At 42.4% G+C, this 19362-nt stretch overlaps 1 pseudogene; it reads right to left on the reverse strand.

Moving 5' to 3' along the window:
- The window catches only part of LOC141040598 (uncharacterized), a 78560-nt pseudogene extending 61257 nt beyond the window's left edge, over positions 1 to 17303 (reverse strand).
- Between the last annotated feature and the right edge of the window lie 2059 nt (positions 17304 to 19362).

The following is a 19362-nucleotide window of genomic DNA, read 5'->3' on the forward strand; positions in this document are numbered from 1 at the left end:
CAATTCGGCCAAATAAATTACCGCAGCATGTTGGTGCCATGTCATGAGACCATGCCAAGTTTCATGATTTTCAGACGTGTTTTGGATATACAGGAATTAAAAAACCAAGTTTCTCACTCTTTCCGAGCGAGCCATGACGCCCAGATGTTTGAATTTCATTCCCATCTCTTGCATGGTACCTATAAATTCACCCAAAGACACACATGTAAATTTTCAAACAACTTTGGTGCACTGGAACATGTGCTTGTAGTTCAAATTTGAATTATGCACATTAAATGCCCAGAAACTCAATTAATGCATAAAAATGACAAACGAACCCTGTATAATTCCAAAATTTAGCACGATACTTCTATTTGGTCTAATCTGCCTATGTATAAAATGAAGGCAGGAGAAGGCAGTGTACGTATGTTGTTTCGCACACAGAGGTGGCACTTTCCCTCTCGGAACCACATGCCTTCTAGACGGAAGCTCCGGTTTGCAAGAAGCTTACACCAAAGCTTGTCCCAATTCTGCCAAAAAAATTACCGCAACATGTTGGTGCCATGTGATGACACCATGCCAAGTTACATGATTTTCGGGCGTGTTTTGGATTTACAGGAATTAAAAAACCAAGTTTCTCAATCTTTTCGGCTGAGCCATGACGCCCAGATGTTTGAATTTCATTCCCATCTCTTGCATGGGACCTATAAATTCACCCAAGGAAACACATGTGATATTTCAAACAACTTTGGTGCACTGGAGCATGTGCTTGTAGTTCAAATTTGAATTATGCACATTAAACGTCCAGAAACTCAATTAATGCATAAAACTGCGAAACGAATCTGGAATAATTCCAAAATTTAGCACGATATTTCTATTTGGTCTAATCTGCCAGTGTAAAAAAATTAACGCGGGAGAAGGCAACGTACGTATGTCGTTTCGCACACGGAGGTGGCACGTTCCCTCTCATGACCACGAGCCTTCTTGACGGAAGCTCCGGTTTGCAAGAAGCTTACACCAAAGCTTGTCCCAATTCGGCCAAAAAAATTACTCAAACATGTTGCTGCCATGTCATGACACCATGCCAAGTTCATGATTTTCAGCCATGTTTTGGATTTACAGGAATTAAAAAACCAAGTTTCTCAATATTTCTGGCCGAGCCACGACGCCCAGATATTTGAATTTCATTTCCATCTCTCGCATAGGACCTAGAAATTCACCCAAGGACACACATGTGGTTTCTCAAACAACTTTGGTGCACTGGAGCCTGTGCTTGTAGTTCAATTTTGAATTATGCACATTAAATGCGCAGAAACTCAATCAATGTATAAAAAAGGCCAAACGAACCCGAAATAATTCCAAAATTTAGCACGATACTTATATTTGGTCTAATCTGCCTGTGTAAAGAAATTAAGGCGGGAGAAGGCAGTGTATATATGTCGTTTCACACACGGAGGTGGCACGGTCCCTCTCGGAACCACGAGCCATCTTGACGGAAACTCCGGTTTGCAAGAAGCTTACACCAAAGCTTGTCCCAATACGGCCAAAAACATTACCGCAGCATGTTGGTGCCATGTCATGACACCATGCCAAGTTTTGTGATTTTCAGGCGTGTTTTGGATTTACAGTATTTAAAAAACCAAGTTTCTCAATCTTTCCTGTCGAGCCACGACGCCCAGATGTTTGAATTTCATTCCCATCTCTTGCATAGGACCTAGAAATTCACCCAATGACACACATGTGGTTTTTCAAACAACTTTGGTGCACCGGAGCCTGTGCTTGTAGTTCAAATTTGAATTATGCACATTAAATGCGCAAAAACTCACTCAATGTATAAAAAAGGCCAAACGTGCCCGGAATAATTCCAAAATTTAGCACGATACTTATATTTGGTCTAATCTGCCTGTGTAAAAAAATTAAGGCAGGAGAAGGCAGTGTACGTATGTCGTTTCGCACACAGAGGTGGCACGTTCTCTCTCGGAACCACATGCCTTCTTGACGGAAGCTCCGGTTTGCAAGAAGCATACACCAAAGCTTGTCCCAATTCGGCCAAATAAATTACCGCAGCATGTTGGTGCCATGTCATGAGACCATGCCAAGTTTCATGATTTTCAGACGTGTTTTGGATATACAGGAATTAAAAAACCAAGTTTCTCACTCTTTCCGAGCGAGCCATGACGCCCAGATGTTTGAATTTCATTCCCATCTCTTGCATGGGACCTATAAATTCACCCAAAGACACACATGTAAATTTTCAAACAACTTTGGTGCACTGGAGCATGTGCTTGTAGTTCAAATTTGAATTATGCACATTAAATGCCCAGAAACTCAATTAATGCATAAAAATGCCAAACAAACCCTGTATAATTCCAAAATTTAGCACGATACTTCTATTTGGTCTAATCTGCCTATGTATAAAATTAAGGCAGGAGAAGGCAGTGTACGTATGTTGTTTCGCACACAGAGGTGGCACTTTCCCTCTCGGAACCACATGCCTTCTAGACGGAAGCTCCGGTTTGCAAGAAGCTGACACCAAAGCTTGTCCCAATTCGGCCAAAAAAATTACCGCAACATGTTGGTGCCATGTGATGACACCATGCCAAGTTACATGATTTTCGGGCGTGTTTTGGATTTACAGGAATTAAAAAACCAAGTTTCTCAATATTTTCGGCTGAGCCATGACGCCCAGATGTTTGAATTTCATTCTCATCTCTTGCATGGGACCTATAAATTCACCCAAGGACACACATGTGATCTTTCAAACAACTTTGGTGCACTGGAGCATGTGCTTGTAGTTCAAATTTGAATTATGCACATTAAACGCACAGAAACTCAATTAATGCATAAAACTGCGAAACGAATCTGGAATAATTCCAAAATTTAGCACGATATTTCTATTTGGTCTAATCTGCCAATGTAAAAAAATTAAGGCGGGAGAAGGCAACATACGTATGTCGTTTCGCACACGGAGGTGGCACGTTCCCTCTCATAACCACGAGCCTTCTTGACGGAAGCTCCGGTTTGCAAGAAGCTTACACCAAAGCTTGTCCCAATTCGGCCAAAAAAAGTACTCAAACATGTTGCTGCCATGTCATGACACCATGCCAAGTTCATTATTTTCAGCCATGTTTTGGGTTTACAGTAATTAAAAAACCAAGTTTCTCAATCTTTCTGGCCAAGCCACGACGCCCAGATATTTGAATTTCATTTCCATCTCTCGCATAGGACCTAGAAATTCACCCAAGGACACACATGTAGTTTCTCAAACAACTTTGGTGCACCGGAGCCTGTGCTTGTAGTTCAATTTTGAATTATGCACATTAAATGCGCAAAAACTCGCTCAATGTATAAAAAAGGCCAAACGTGCCCGGAATAATTCCAAAATTTAGCACGATACTTATATTTGGTCTAATCTGCCTGTGTAAAAAAATTAAGGCAGGAGAAGGCAGTGTACGTATGTCGTTTCGCACACAGAGGTGGCACGTTCTCTCTCGGAACCACATGCCTTCTTGACGGAAGCTCCGGTTTGCAAGAAGCATACACCAAAGCTTGTCCCAATTCGGCCAAATAAATTACCGCAGCATGTTGGTGCCATGTCATGAGACCATGCCAAGTTTCATGATTTTCAGACGTGTTTTGGATATACAGGAATTAAAAAACCAAGTTTCTCACTCTTTCCGAGCGAGCCACGACGCCTAGATGTTTGAATTTCATTCCCATCTCTTGCATGGGACCTATAAATTCACCCAAAGACACACATGTAAATTTTCAAACAACTTTGGTGCACTGGAGCATGTGCTTGTAGTTCAAATTTGAATTATGCACATTAAATGCCCAGAAACTCAATTAATGCATAAAAATGCCAAACGAACCCTGTATAATTCCAAAATTTAGCACGATACTTCTATTTGGTCTAATCTGCCTATGTATAAAATTAAGGCAGGAGAAGGCAGTGTACGTATGTTGTTTCGCACACAGAGGTGGCACTTTCCCTCTCGGAACCACATGCCTTCTAGACGGAAGCTCCAGTTTGCAAGAAGCTTACACCAAAGCTTGTCCCAATTCGGCCAAAAAAATTACCGCAACATGTTGGTGCCATGTGATGACACCATGCCAAGTTACATGATTTTCGGGCGTGTTTTGGATTTACAGGAATTAAAAAACCAAGTTTCTCAATCTTTTCGGCTGAGCCATGACGCCCAGATGTTTGAATTTCATTCTCATCTCTTGCATGGGACCTATAAATTGACCCAAGGACACACATGTGATCTTTCAAACAACTTTGGTGCACTAGAGCATGTGCTTGTAGTTCAAATTTGAATTATGCACATTAAACGCCCAGAAACTCAATTAATGCATAAAATTGCGAAACGAATATGGAATAATTCCAAAATTTAGCACGATATTTCTATTTGGTCTAATCTGCCAGTGTAAAAAAATTAACGCGGGAGAAGGCAGCGTACGTATGTCGTTTCGCACACGGAGGTGGCACGTTCCCTCTCATGACCACGAGCCTTCTTGACGGAAGCTCCGGTTTGCAAGAAGCTTACACCAAAGCTTGTCCCAATTCCGCCAAAAAAATTACTCAAACATGTTGCTGCCATGTCATGACACCATGCCAAGTTCATGATTTTCAGGCATGTTTTGGATTTACAGGAATTAAAAAACCAAGTTTCTCAATCTTTCTGGCCGAGCCACGACGCCCAGATATTTGAATTTCATTTCCATCTCTCGCATAGGACCTAGAAATTCATCCAAGGACACACATGTGGTTTCTCAAACAACTTTGGTGCACTGGAGCCTGTGCTTGTAGTTCAAATTTGAATTATGCACATTAAATGCCTAGAAACTCAATTAATGCATAAAAACGCAAAACGAACCCGGAATAATTCCAAATTTAGACACAACACTCATCTACTAGTTGCATGTTCACTGGACGTAAATGTTATAGCAATTCAAACACCATCCTTTCCCTCCGTAACACCATTTTGTCTTTAAAAACATAATCAAAAAAATCAGGTATACCACAAATAGTTTACTAGAAAGAGTCGTGTGGGATGCGATATAAAATATCTTGGCGCACCGTCTTGTCTAGCTTACGCAGGAAGCTTCGTAGTCTACAGTCCACCGCCCACGCTAGAACCACACTTGCGCGCCAGTTTCTCGCGGCACCGAGCGAATTTTTTTGCCACCGCGGAAATATCTATCTCCCCGCCCCCTCCCTCCTACCAAAAGCCACATTTCCACTGTTCCTCCTTGCTTTCCAAGTTCAAACCTTCACTGCTGCTTACTGGCAGCTCAGCCTCCTCGCCGGCGACCCTTCTTCTTGCAGCGCCGCTTCCTTGCTGGCTACCCTTCTTCTTGCAGCGCCTCCTCCTCACCGGCAACCCTTCTTCTTGCAGCGCCGCCTCCACGCCGGTGATCCTTCTTCTTGCAGCGCCGCCTCCTCGCCGGCGACCCTTCTTCTTGCTGCGCGGCCTCCTCGCCGTCGACCCTTCTTCTTGCTGCGCGACCTCGTCGATATGGTCAGGTAATCCACACCCCACCCACACCATCCTCCTCCTTTCCCGTCCCACATGCTCCGACCGACGGAGCGACACCTTCCACCGAAATCACTACCCCCTACACGAATTAAGCGCCGCCCACAGCCATTTTGCACGCAATATAACATGGAGCTTAGTAGCATGCGGCCGCACGCGCGAACGAGGTCGCTATGGCTGCCATGCGTGTCGACTGCCAGATCATGGAGGAGCACCTCGTCTCCGAGGCCACCGTCGACACCGCCACGCAGTTGTCTACTTTAAAAACAGTTCATGATGTTTTCTCGAGGCCACCGCTAGTGCCTTCTAGTGATTTGTCCTCTGTAATGTTAATATGCAATCTGATGTTCAGTTAACAGTTTGGTCCTCTGAAATGTAATGTCCAGTTAACACTTTGGTCCAACAATTGCTACATTTCGTAGTACTGTTCTCAAGCATTCTTTGTTTTGTTAACTGTCTTATCTTCTCATACATGTTACTATTCTGCAATGTTGTGCTCAGTTAACTATTTTGGTTCATTTGGTCTGTTGTCCATTTAACTGTTTGGTTCAGTTCTGCAATTTGATTTTCATTTATTGTGGGTACAATTTTGTATTGTTATGCATCTGACACCAATCGAATTTGGCTTTACTCAATACATATTCTACTGATAGTATGGCAAATCTCAGTTAACCTGATCAAGATCTTCCTTATGTGTGTTGCAGGGAAACAATGGGAGACACTGCGATTTACCATTGAGGTTTGTTCAAGCAGGGTCCTTTGGCTAATAGCACATTATTGTGCAGTTGCAGGAATCATTCTAATATTTAGGTTTCTTAAAATTTGGTCTTGCACATGTAGGTCCTGCTGTTAGAAGCTTAGACCAACTACTCAACCCATTTTGCATATGGGGAAATGAGATCTCCATGAATATCAATCAAGTCAAGAAACTCGGAAAGATTGTTAGGATGAAGAAACTTGCGACGAATAACAGAAAGATCTTTGTTTGCACAATGAAGAAGACATAAGTCAACTATAGGATGGTACCAAATCTTTTACCTTGTTTTTACCCCTTGCGCCATTTCAAAATTTACAACAGCGATTTATGCATAGCTTTGTTTTCAGTACTTTTCAAAGCAGTCCACCGCTGATTACCTCTCAAACCACCTGCATGGTCAAGAGGCGAGGAAGGTATTCATTCAACACCCACGGTACAATATTGAAGTCTTGCTGAAGAGGACGAAGGTTGGGCGGGCAATTATCCATAGCCACTGGCGTAAAGTTGCAAGGACATTCAACATCACTGAAGGCTCAATATTTGCCTTCCGCTTCTGCAGTTTCCCGGATGAGATTCATCTGTCTATTTACCGTGTATGATGCTGCTTTTCAAAGTTTTTTGATTCTGCATGTGAAACTTGGTGTTGTTGTGTAATGGCGTAACTGAGTGCCGAAGCTATCTGATGTAATTCGATTATGAAATTCTGGTTGCTTTTATACGCATATGAAATATATGGTGTGTTTTATAAGAAATATCGGTTTGATTAGTACATGGATTATCAATAATAGGCTAATTACCCTGCTTATTGGGGTTTTCTATTGAAAACGGTTAATCAGACAGTACCGTGGGCGATGAACTCAAACAACCCACACGGTTTCTAGAAAGTAGGCGTGTTCGATCAACTAACAATCACAAACGGCTTCCGGCAGCAAACTGTTTGCATTAGGCCACCTTGCACAAACGTTTCCACACAAAGAACTGTGTGGGATGTACATACCTACGAAAATGATTTTCTGGGATTCACCGTATGGGATGTACATACCTACGGAAATGATTTCTGGGATTCACCGTGTGGGATGTACATACCTACGGGAATGATTTCTGGGATTCACCCTGTGGGATGTACATACCTACGGAAATGATTTCTGGGATTCACCGTGTGGGATGTACATACCTATGGAAATTATTGGGTTTCGATGCCTCGCCCGATCGCGCACGGCCCCAGCCTGGGTCCCAAGTGGGCCTATCCCCGACGATTTCTAGGTCGTGTGGGAAGGACCCCCCTATCACCCACACTCACTTGGCGACGGTTCCAAAAGCCGTCGCGGAAAGGGGTTAAAAACCGTTTGTTTAGCACATCGCTGTACCAGTGCTAGCTACTATACGTATAGAGAGAACTCGACACACTAGCTAGTAAGCAAATGAAGGAACCATTAATTCCACAAGACCGTCATGAACATATACAGAAAGGAGTACACCTCTCTTTCTCCGAGAGATTTGTCGAACAACAAGTTTTTGTATATCTATCCGACGCTACTAGCTACATATATACAATATAAGATCTCTTACAATCCCTAACATCTTATGTCAATTTCCACATGGTATTCTCCAGCTTTATTGATGACGTGGTCAAGAAAAAATCCCACAAATTCCTCTTGAATTGCTCGTATGCGATCTTGTGGTAGGAGTTCATCCCGCATCTGCCAGATCTAATTTGAAGAAGAGGGTCAATACATGTATATGAATGACACTCAACACAAATGATGGTAATAAAATAAAATTGTGAATATTTTTAGCTTACGCACTTCATATTGTTTTTCAGAGTAGCCCCGCTTAGAGGCCGTCGCGTTGTAGATGAACTCGCAAATGTGGTATCCACAAAAATCATTCCCGGATTCCTTCCACACGCACTTTACTAGAAATAGAGGTCAATCAGGCTGATAAGCAAGCATGATAAATAGTATTGATGAAACTAGCTAGAATCAATGGGAGATGCGCGGAACTAGGTAGTAGTACATACTTTTGGGTGTGCAAATCGCAGCTCGCTCGGCAGTCCAGGAGTAATTATGGTGAACTCTTTCCAAACCCTGCCAGACAAAGAAAATAATAACATGATATCAGGAAATGAACAAAGTTGTCGATATGGTGCGACAATGATCGATTGAACTTACTTCTGGAGCATTTGAGTCATGTTCGCGTAGTCCTCGGGATCTTTTCGTCTCAAGTCTAAGATAGTTACTACTCCCTGCTCAAGCTTAATCTCTAGGAGAATAAAGTGGAAGCTACGCACGCATGCATAACTCATCAATTACATTACTATAACCTCGAGTAACAACAGAAACCTAATATGCACACGATAGTAACACTCCCTTGAAGTTATAAGGAAAGAGTATTTTATCTGTGTTTTGAATTTTGAGCAACGATTCTAGCAAGTTGTCCTCCATTTCTGTGACATTCTTTTTAACCGTCCATTCATGTATGAAATTTGGTTTAATGAACCCAATGTCATAGATTTGTGCTTTAATGCATTCGACGATCTTCAATCTGCATAACATAGTGAGGATAATTATATATACACATGCAATGAACGAGCTGAGCAATATACAGAGACTTAATTACATAAGTAGTACTTACAGACAGTAGCAAGTCACGAGTGTTTTGTCGAGGGCCTTTTGATTGTATAACTGGAAGAACTCGTAAAATTCAACACACAACAGATCCATTCCAACGAGGTCATGCTCCTCTTTAATTCTCATCCTCAAAGTATCCTTCCCAGACTCCCAGCAGGTAGTCGAGTACCATTCATGGAATCTCCACATCATCGTTGTTAGAGGAGGATGACCATATTTGATGAGAGGCTCCCCGTACTGGTATCTGAATTCGTCCACCTCCATTGTTTCAAACTCCAGATCATCGCCCAGGTAATCACTAGGATTGGTACCTGATGTCGCTTGAAGCTACATAGGTATTTCGCCAAAGAGGAAGGGATGATGCAGCACAACGGCGGTAAGAATTTCCCTCAGATATGAAACCAAGGTTATCGAACTAGTAGGAGAACCAAGCAACACAACGTAAACAGCCCCTGCACACAGATAACAAATCCTCGCAACCCGACGTGTTAAAGGGGTTGTCAATCCCTTCCGGGGTACGGCGCCAGAAACAGTGCGCGGACAGGAGAAAGTTGTAATATATTGAATAAATAGATCACAAATAAAATAAAGTGCAGCAAAGTATTTTTTATTTTTGGTTAATAGATCAGAAAATAAATGCAAGGAAAAAGTAGATCGCAAAGGCAAATATATGAGAAAGAAGACCCCGGGGTCGTAGGTTTCACTAGTGGCTTCTCTCGAGAAAAATAGCAAACGGTAGGTAAACAAATTACTGTTGGGCAATTGATAGAACTTCAAATAATCATGACGATATCTAGGCAATGATCATTATATAGGCATCACGTCCAAGATGAGTAGACCGACTCCTGCCTTCATCTACTACTATTACTCCACACATCGACCGCTATCCAGCATGCATCTAGTGTATTAAGTTCATGGAAAAACGGAGTAATACAATAAGAACGATGACATGATGTAGACAAGATCTATCTATGTAGAGATAGACCCCATCGTGTTATCCTTAGTAGCAACGATACATACGTGTCGGTTCCCCTTCTCTCACTGGGATCAAGCACCGTAAGATCGAACCCACTACAAAGCACCTCTTCCCATTGCAAGATAAATAGATCAAGTTGGCCAAACAAAACCTAAATATCGGAGAAGAAATACGAGGCTATAAGAAATCATGCATATATAAGAGATCAAAGAAACTCAAATAACTATCATGGATATAAAAAGATATAAGTGATCATAAACTCAAAGTTCATCAGATCCCAACAAACACACCGCAAAAGAGTTACATCATATGGATCTCCCAGAGACCATTGTATTGAGAATTCAGCGAGAGAGAGGAAGCCATCTAGGTACTAACTACGGACCCGTAGGTCTACAAAGAACTACTCACGCATCATTGGAGAGGCAACAACGGAGGTGGTGAACCCGATCTGAGATCGTGTCTAGATTGGATCTGGTGGTTCTGGACTCTGCGTCGGCTGGATGAATATTTTTTCGACTCGCCTAGGGTTTTGGGAATATTGGGGTACTTATAGAGCAAAGAGGCGGTCCGCGGGGCACCCGAGGTGGGCACAACCCACCAGGGCGCGCCTGGGCCTCCTGGCGCGCCCTGGTGGGTTGTGCCCCCTTGGGTGACCCCCTAGGCGCAGCCAGGGCCCATTGCATTCCTTCTGGTCAAAAAAATCTCCGTGGAGTTTCGTTGCGTTTGGACTCTGTCTGATATTGATTTCCTGCAATGTAAAAAACATGCAGAAAATAGCAACTGACACTTGGCACTATGTCAATAGGTTAGTAACAAAAAATGATATAAAATGACTATAAAATGATTATGAAACATCCAATATTGCTAATATAACAGCATGTAACTATCACAAATTATAGAAACTTTGGAGACGTATCAGCATCCCCAAGGTTAACTCCTACTCGTCCTCGAGTAGGTAAGTGATAAAAACAGAATTTTTGATATGGAATGCTGCCTAACATGTCATATCATATTCTTTTCTTTATAGCATGGAGAATTGGACTTTTATGTGATTCAAAGCAATAGTCTAGTTTTGACATAATAATTTAGATACTCAAGCATATCAACAAGCAACCATCTTTCAAAACATCAACGCTAAAATAAGTTATCCCTAGCCCATCATGCTCAACCATTGATCCATTCATGAAACACACTCGAATATTAGCTACACCCAATACTTAAGTACGATCATATTGCCTCCTAGTTGGTTCTTTTATAAGAGAAGATGGAGACTCAAATTCAAAATAAAAAATTGCATAAAGTAAAAGAAAGGCCCTTCGCAGAGGGAAGTAGGGATCTGTAGAGGTGCTAGAGCTGAAAGCGAAAAATTAGAGATAAAAACATTTTGGGGGGTGTATCCGTCCCACCAACGAAAATGACTTAGAGTTCCCAACACTTTCTATGCTAGATATATCATAGGCGGTTCCCAAACAGAAAATAAAGTTTATTCCTTGTTCCACCATACTTTCACTTTCCCTGGCTAGCCGTATCCACGGTTGCCCTCCATACCAACACTTTCCAAGGAATTTATTATTTGAATACATAAAGTAAATTCATTTTTGCATTTCAGGACTGGGCATCCCAAAAACCTTTGCCTTACTCTCGTGCAATGACAAGTGAATAAACACTCATCGTGAGAATAACACATCCAGCATGGAAAATATTAGCCACCTCACCGCTTCGCGGGCGAAACAAATACACAAAAGAGAAGTTTATTTTGAAATTAGAGGTGGCACATGCTAATTTGCTTAGAACGGCAAAAGAATACCGCATATAGGTAGATATAGTGGAATCATGTGGCAAAACTGGTTTAAAGGATTTTGGATGCACAAGTAGAGATCATACTTGGTGCAAAATGAAGGCTAGCAAAAACATTGAGAAGCGACGCACCAAGAAACGAATAATCACATAAGCAAGCATTAAGCATAATTAACATCAAATAATGCACCACAAGTAGGATATAATTTCATTGCATGACTATTGACTTTAGTGCTTGCATAGGGAATCACAAATCTTAACACCAATATTCTTACCAAGCATAATTACTCATCAACATAACTCACATATCACAGCATCATATCTCAAAACTATTACTAAGAATCAAGTTTATTTTGTCCAATGATCTTCATGAAAGTTTTTATTATATCCTTCTTGGATATCTATCACTCTGGGACTAATTTTCATGTGTGCTTTTCATAAGCTCAAACAAATATAAGTGAAGATCACAAGCATAATTTTTCTTTCTCTCAAAATAATTTAAGTGAAGCAAGAGAGAATTTCTTCCAAATTTTACTAACTCTCAAATAAATCTAAGTGAAGCAAGAGTGCATTTCTTCAAAAAAAACTAAGCACATCGTGCTCAAAAAGATATAAGTGAAGCACTAGAGCAAGTCCATTGCTCATAAAAGATTTAAGTGAAGCATAGAGAGCAATTCTAATAAGTCATGACATAATTTTGGCTCTCTCAAATAGGTGTGTCCAACAAGGATTGATGACTTAAAACAAAAAATAAAACAAGAAAAGACTCATATCATACAAGACGCTCCAAGCAAAACATATATCATGTGACGAATAAAAATATAGCTTCGAGTAAAATACCGATGGTCATTAGAAGAAAGAGGGGATGCCACTCGGGGGCATCCCAAAGCTTAGTTGGTTGCTCACTTTTGGATAATAGCTTGGGATGCCAGGGAATCCCCAAGCTTAGGCTCTTCTATCCTTCATCCATCATAAGATAAACCAAAACTTGAAAACTTCAATCACACAAAACTCAACAAAACCTTCGTGAGATCCGTTAGTATAAGAAAGCAAACCACTACTATAAGTACTATATCAAACCAATTCATATTTTTTTTGTATTATATCTACTGTATTCCAACTTTTCTATGGAAAAAACTCATCAAAGAAAACCATAGATCCATCAAAATAAGCACACAACACAAAGAAAAAGAGAATCTGTCAAAACAGAACAATCTGTAGCATTCTGAAATTTTCGAATACTTCTGTAACTCCAGAAATTCTGAAAAACTAGAACGACCTGGGTAATTTGTATATTAATCTTGTGCAAAAAGAATTGGCATTTTATCTCGTTCTGGTGATTTTTAACAATTATTTTTGTGAGCGCAAAAGTTTCTGTTTTTCAGCAAGATCAAACAACTATCACCCAAGAAGATCCTATCGGTTCTACTTGGCACAAACATTAATTAAAACACAAAAAACACAACCATAATAGTAGCATAATTGTGCTAAAACTCAAGAACAGAAAGCAAAAAGCAAAAAAAAAATCTATTGATTGGGTTGCCTCCCTACAAGCAATATAGTTTTATGCCCGTAGCTAGGCATAAAGCAAGGATCTAAGTTTTGTCATCTTTGGTTCGAGATCCATAAGATGCCCTCATGATTGATTCATAAGGTGGCTTAGTTCTTGTTCAAGGAAAGTGTTCCGTACCCTTCCTCAAAGGAAATTGGAACTTAATATTGCCTTCTTTCATATCAATCACGGCACCGATAGTGCGTAAAAAATGTCTACCAAGAATAATTGGACAAGACGGACTACAATCAATATCAAGAACAATAAAATCTATGGCACATAATTCCTATTTTCAAGAATAAGAACATCATTAATTCTTCCCATAGGCTTTTTAATAGTAGAATCCGCCAAGTGCAAATTCAAAGAACATTCTTCAATACCAGTAAGACCAAGCACATCACATAAAGATTTCGGAATTGTAGAAACACTAGCACCCAAATCACACAAAGCAAAACACTCATAATTTTTAATCTTGAATTTGATAGTAGGTTCCCATTCATCATGCAATTTTCTAGGAACTGAAACTTCTAATTCTGATTTTTCTTCAAAAGTTTTCATCATAGCATCAACAATATGTTTCGTAAAACCTTTATTTTTTTCATAAGCATGGGGTGAATTTATCATGGATTGCAACAAAGAAATACAATAAATCGAAGAGCAACTATAATAATTAAAGTCTTTGTAATCCAAAAGAGTGGGCACATCACTAGTTAAAGTTTTGACCTCTCCAAACCCACTTTCATCAATTTTCTCAACAAGATTTTCACCCTCCAATATATTGGGATGCCTTCTACCTAAAGTTGACTCTTCTCCAGTCCCTTTTCCATCAATCTTAACTTTACTAAACAAAGAATCAATAGAGGAAACACCAATCATTTTAAGATCTTCATCACTTTTACAAAAGTAATCACTAGAGAACGCTTTTTCTAAAAATTATCTTTTAGCTCTAAGCATAGCGGTTCTTTTCTTACTTTCATCCATAGAAACATAAAGCGCTTTAATTGATTCATCTACTTTAGGCACAAAAATTTTCATCTTGAGATTTTCCACATGATGGGCAATTCTATCAACACTTCTAGACAAATACTCAATCTTACTCAACTTTTCTTCTATGGAAGTGTTGAAAACTTTTTGTGTGTTGATAAATTCTTTGATATTATTCTCAAGATCAGAGGTGTTCCTATTATGATTATAAGATTGATTTCCACTACCATAATTATTAGAGGAATTACTAGGAAAAGGCCTAGGATTAAAATTACCTCTATAAGCATTGTTGTTGAAATTATTTCGATAGACAAAATTCACATCTATGGAATCACTATTTTGCTCAACCAAAGTAGACAAAGGCATATCATTAAAATCAATAGGAGCATTTTTACTGGCAACCAATTTCATAAGAGCATCAACTTTTTCACTCAAAGAAGAAATTTCTTCAACCGAATTAACTTTTTACTAGTAGGAGCCCTTTCGGTATGCCATTGTGAATAATTTGCCATTATATTATCAAGCAATTTGGTGGCTTCACCCAAAGTAATTTCCATAAAAGTACTACCTGCGGCGGAATCTAAAAGATTACGAGAAGCGAAATTCAACCCCGCATAAAAAAATTGTATGATCATCCAAAGATTTAACCCATGAGTTGGGCAATTCCTTAGCATCATTTTCATCCTTTCCCAAGATTGTGCAACATGCTCATGTTCAAGTTGCTTGAAATTCATGATCGGGGTCCTAAGGGAAATACTTTTTGTGGGAGGAAAATACTTAGTGATAAAAGCATCTTTGCACTTATTCCAAGAATCGATACTATTGCGAGGCAAAGAAGAGAAGCAAATTTTTGCAGAGTCATGCAATGAAAACAAGAATAATTTCATCTTCACCACATCATTGTCCACATATTTATTCTTTTGCATATTGCATAATTCCACGAAGGTATTAAGATGGGACGCGGCATCCTCATTAGGAGTACCGGAAAATTGATCTTTCATAACAAGATTCAGCAAAGCAGTATTAATATCACAAGACTCCGCACTAGTGGCGGGAGGAGCAATCGGAGTCGATAAAATCATTGTTGTTGGTATTTGAGAAATCACATAACTTGGTGTTCTCTTGAGTAATTATGACCACACAACAAGATTGCACGCAAAAACAGATCTGGCAAGAAAACAACGAACAGAAAAAGAGAGGCGTATAAAACGGCAAATTTTTGTGATGTGGGGGAGAGGAAAACGAGAGGCAAATGGCAAATAATGTAAATTGCGAGGAGATGTGATTTGTGATTAGGAACCTGGTATATGTTCAAGAGCCTCCCCGGCAACGGCGCGAGAAATTCCTTTTGATGTCGATTGAAGCTACGTCCGTATTTCCCCAAAGAGGAAGGGATGATGCAGCACAGCGGCGGTAGGTATTTCCCTCAGATATGAAACCAAGGTTATCGAACCAGTACGAGAACCAAGCAACACAACGTAAACAACCCTGCACACAGATAGCAAATCCTCGCAACCCGACGTGTTAAAGGGATTGTCAATCCCTTCCGGGGTACGGCGCCAGAAACGGTGCACCCCATCCGAGATGTTGTCTAGATTGGATCTGGTGGTTCTAGTCTCCGCGGCGGCTGGATGAATATTTCATCGACTCCCCTAGGGTTTTGGGAATATTGGGGTATTTATAGAGCAAAGAGGCGGTCTAGGGGGCACCCGAGGTGGGCACAACCCACCAGGGCGCGTCTGGGCCTCCTGGCGCGCCTTGGTAGGTTGTGCCCCTCTCGGGGCACCCCCAAGCGCAGCCAGGGCCCATTACGTTCCTTCTGGTCCAAAAAAATCTCCATGGAGTTTCGTTGCGTTTGGACTCCGTCTGATATTGATTTCCTGCGATGTAAAAAACATGCAGAAAACAGCAACTAGCACTTGGCACTATGTCAATAGGTTAGTGCCAAAAAATGATATAAAATGACTATAAAATGATTATAAAACATCCAAGATTGATAACATAACAGCATGGAACAATAAAAAATTGTAGATATGTTGGAGACGTATCAGTACCGGGCACCATCCCCGGCAGATTAGCGACGACAGGTGGCACGATTGGTTCGCCTGTTCGCCGAGCTGGGGATTTTTTTTGCCACTTCTTCAACTGCTAACCTTTTATCACTGAAAGTAGTTCCCGACTGCCGCGCATCTTCATATGTCTTTTCAAGAGCGCGGACATAGTTGGAATCCGGCGGAGGCGTTGCTGGTCGCTTCAGGGCATCGATAGTGTGATTCGCCTTCACCGGATATATCGTCTCCTTCGGAGGCAGAGGTTTCTTTGCAAAAAATTCCCTCACTCAGGCTTCAAAGATCTCCGTGATTTCTTTCTCGGTCCTCTCGGGTGGTAACTTTTCCGAAGTCTTGAGAGATGGATCGTATCTGAATTGCCTCCCGCATCTTGTTGTACTGCTAGCCGCCGGAGCGGCGGCGTCCTTCCATCGTTGCTTACGAGGCGGAGAAGGAGGTGGAGTGCTCCGACGCGCTGGAGGAGCCGGAGCCGCGGCGTCTATCTTCCGCCATTGCTGACGAGGAGGAGGAGGAGGCAGACTACTCCGACGCGCCGGAGGAGGCGAAGGAGGAGGCGGAGTGCCCTCATGCGTCGGAGGAGCCGTAGAAGGAAGCGGAGTGCCCTGATCACTCGCGCGAGGAGGAGGAGGAGGAGGAGGTGGAGTGCCCTGACTTACCGGAGGAGGAGGAGGAGGCGGAGGCGTCCAGTTCGGGAGCTTGATGTACTCCTTCCTCCATAGACATGTAGTCCTCAGAGCATAACCCAGCTGATTCTCCCCATCACCTGTAGGGTGGTCAAGATCGAGCTCCTCAAATCCCTCCATTACTTCATCCACCGTCACAACAGCATAGCCATGTGGAATTGGACGACAGTGAAAATTTCCGTCAGGTTGAGGAGGTGCAACAGAGCTGACAGAAGCCTTCAAGGTGAGGTTCTGACATTTTGTCATAAGCTGGCAATGTTGAGCCTCCGTTATAGCATCCACGGGGTAGCTAGGAGCCGTGAAGTCAGGCTGCTGAACGAGCTCCGTGGAAGCCATGCTGCTTCTTCGCTGAGATGGCAGGGTAGCTTCTAGGGTTGCTTCGTGCCGCTGAGATGGTTGGCCCGCAGCTCGCTGGCTCTCAAGTTCCTCTAGCTATTGTAGTCTTGCACTAAGCTTCTGCACTTTGCTCAGCTCCGCTTTCCTCTTCCTCTCCCGGCTTCTGTAACCGCCTGCGCTGGGAAACCCAACCACCCATAGAACGGATATTGGCGTGCCTCGTGTTCGTCCAGGGTGCTCAGGATTCCCGAGGGCCTCAGTCAGCTCGTCGTTCTATCTATCGCGAATGAACGTCCCTTCCTGCGCTGCGGTGATATACTTCTGAAGCTTCTCGACAGGTATTGCAAGTTGCTCGTCCGTCCAACAGCACTTCCCTGTTTCAGGGTCCAAAGTTCCCCCAACCCCGAAGAACCAAGTCCTTGAACAGTCTGGCCAGTTTAATGTCTCTGGTTCGACCCCTTTAGCAAGCAGGTCTTGCTCAGCTTTGTCCCACAATAGCCGGGCTTTGAGGTAGCCACCTGACCCCGTGTGATGGTGAAACTGCTTCTTTGCAACATTTATCTTGTTTGTCTCTGACATTTTCTTACTCTTGTCCGATGTCTTGTAGGCCACAAATGCGGGCAAGTGATCTCTTATCTTCTCAAATCGTCCGGTGAATTCTGGAGTCTTCTCTTTGTCGACAAACTTTGATTTCAACTCATTCTTCCACCTCCTGAATAGATCTGTCATCTTCTTAAGAGCACACGCCTTGACCAGTGGCTCTATGACTGGCTTATTGGGATCCTCCTCTGGCGGTAGGGTGAAATTTGCCTTCGGCGTGGTCCAAAGATCATTTTTTTGTCTATCGGTGACATAAGAAACTTCAGGGTCGTCTTCCTTAGGCTTATTCCATTTCTAGATGCTGATCGGGATGTTGTCCCTAACAATAGCTCCGCAGTTAGCAGAAGATAACACTACTAGGGAAAACCTTATGCACAGAAATTTGGCAGTAGCGCGTGTCACAAATGGGCGCTAGTGTTAAATAGCAGTAGCGCGCGTACGAAAACCGCGCTACAGATACAACAATAGCAGTAGCGCATGCACATGAAAAAGCGCTACCACTAATATTCCCCTTGCTAAAACGATAGGCTACGCATAGCAGTAGCGGTCTTGAGAGAAGCGCGCTACCGCTAGGACATAAGTAGCAGTGCGTTTCGCGCGGAGAGCGCTACTGCTAATGGAAATAAAATAAAATGAAAAACAAATGGAAAAGTAAATGAAAAAGAAAGAAATAGAAAAAGGAGAAAGGAAAAAATAAAATGTAGAGGAAAATAAATGAAAAAGGGAAAAAAGGAGAAAGGCATAGCAGTAGCGTTTGTTCGTAAGAGGCTCTATAGCTAACGTAGCTGCAGCGCGTTTCCTAGACCCCCGATATAGAAACAGAAAAGGAAATAAGAAATATGAGGGAAATTACATAGCTATAGCAGTAGCGCGTTTTGTGAAAATCGCTATAGCTAACTTAGCTATAGCGCGTTCGCGAAAAGCGCTACCGCTAAGTTTGACTTAACCAAAAAACCGTTTCCCCTAGGCCACCACTTCTCCCCCAAAACCCTCGACCCACCCCGCCGCCGTCTGCCCGATTCGTCGTCGCCCCACTTCGTCGCCGTCTCCTGCCGACGTCGACGCCCCCGGAGCCACCAGAGTCGCGCGCCGTCGACGCCACCGGAGCTGCCCCCAACGCCTCCGGAGCAGCGCGGCCTCATCAACGCCACCGGAGCCGCAGTCGATGCCACCGGAGCCGCAGTCGATGCCACCGGATCCTCCCTCGCCATCATCGGAGACGCCCCTGCCTTCCTCGCCACCACTGCCTCCCGCGCCACCACCGGAGCCATCCTCTGTAAGCCCCACCCCTCCTATCTCTCTCTCTCTCTCTCTAAATTGGTTAGCTTAATTTAGTTAGGAAAATAATTTAGTTAGGTTAATTTAGTTAGGAAAATAATTTAGATAGGGCTTTGACAGAGACACCCCTGCCTCCCTCGCCACATCTGCCTCCCTCGCCGTAGGAAAAAATTGCATATGC

Source organism: Aegilops tauschii, chromosome 2 (assembly GCF_002575655.3).
Source record: "Aegilops tauschii subsp. strangulata cultivar AL8/78 chromosome 2, Aet v6.0, whole genome shotgun sequence".
Taxonomy (NCBI): Eukaryota; Viridiplantae; Streptophyta; class Magnoliopsida; order Poales; family Poaceae; genus Aegilops; species Aegilops tauschii.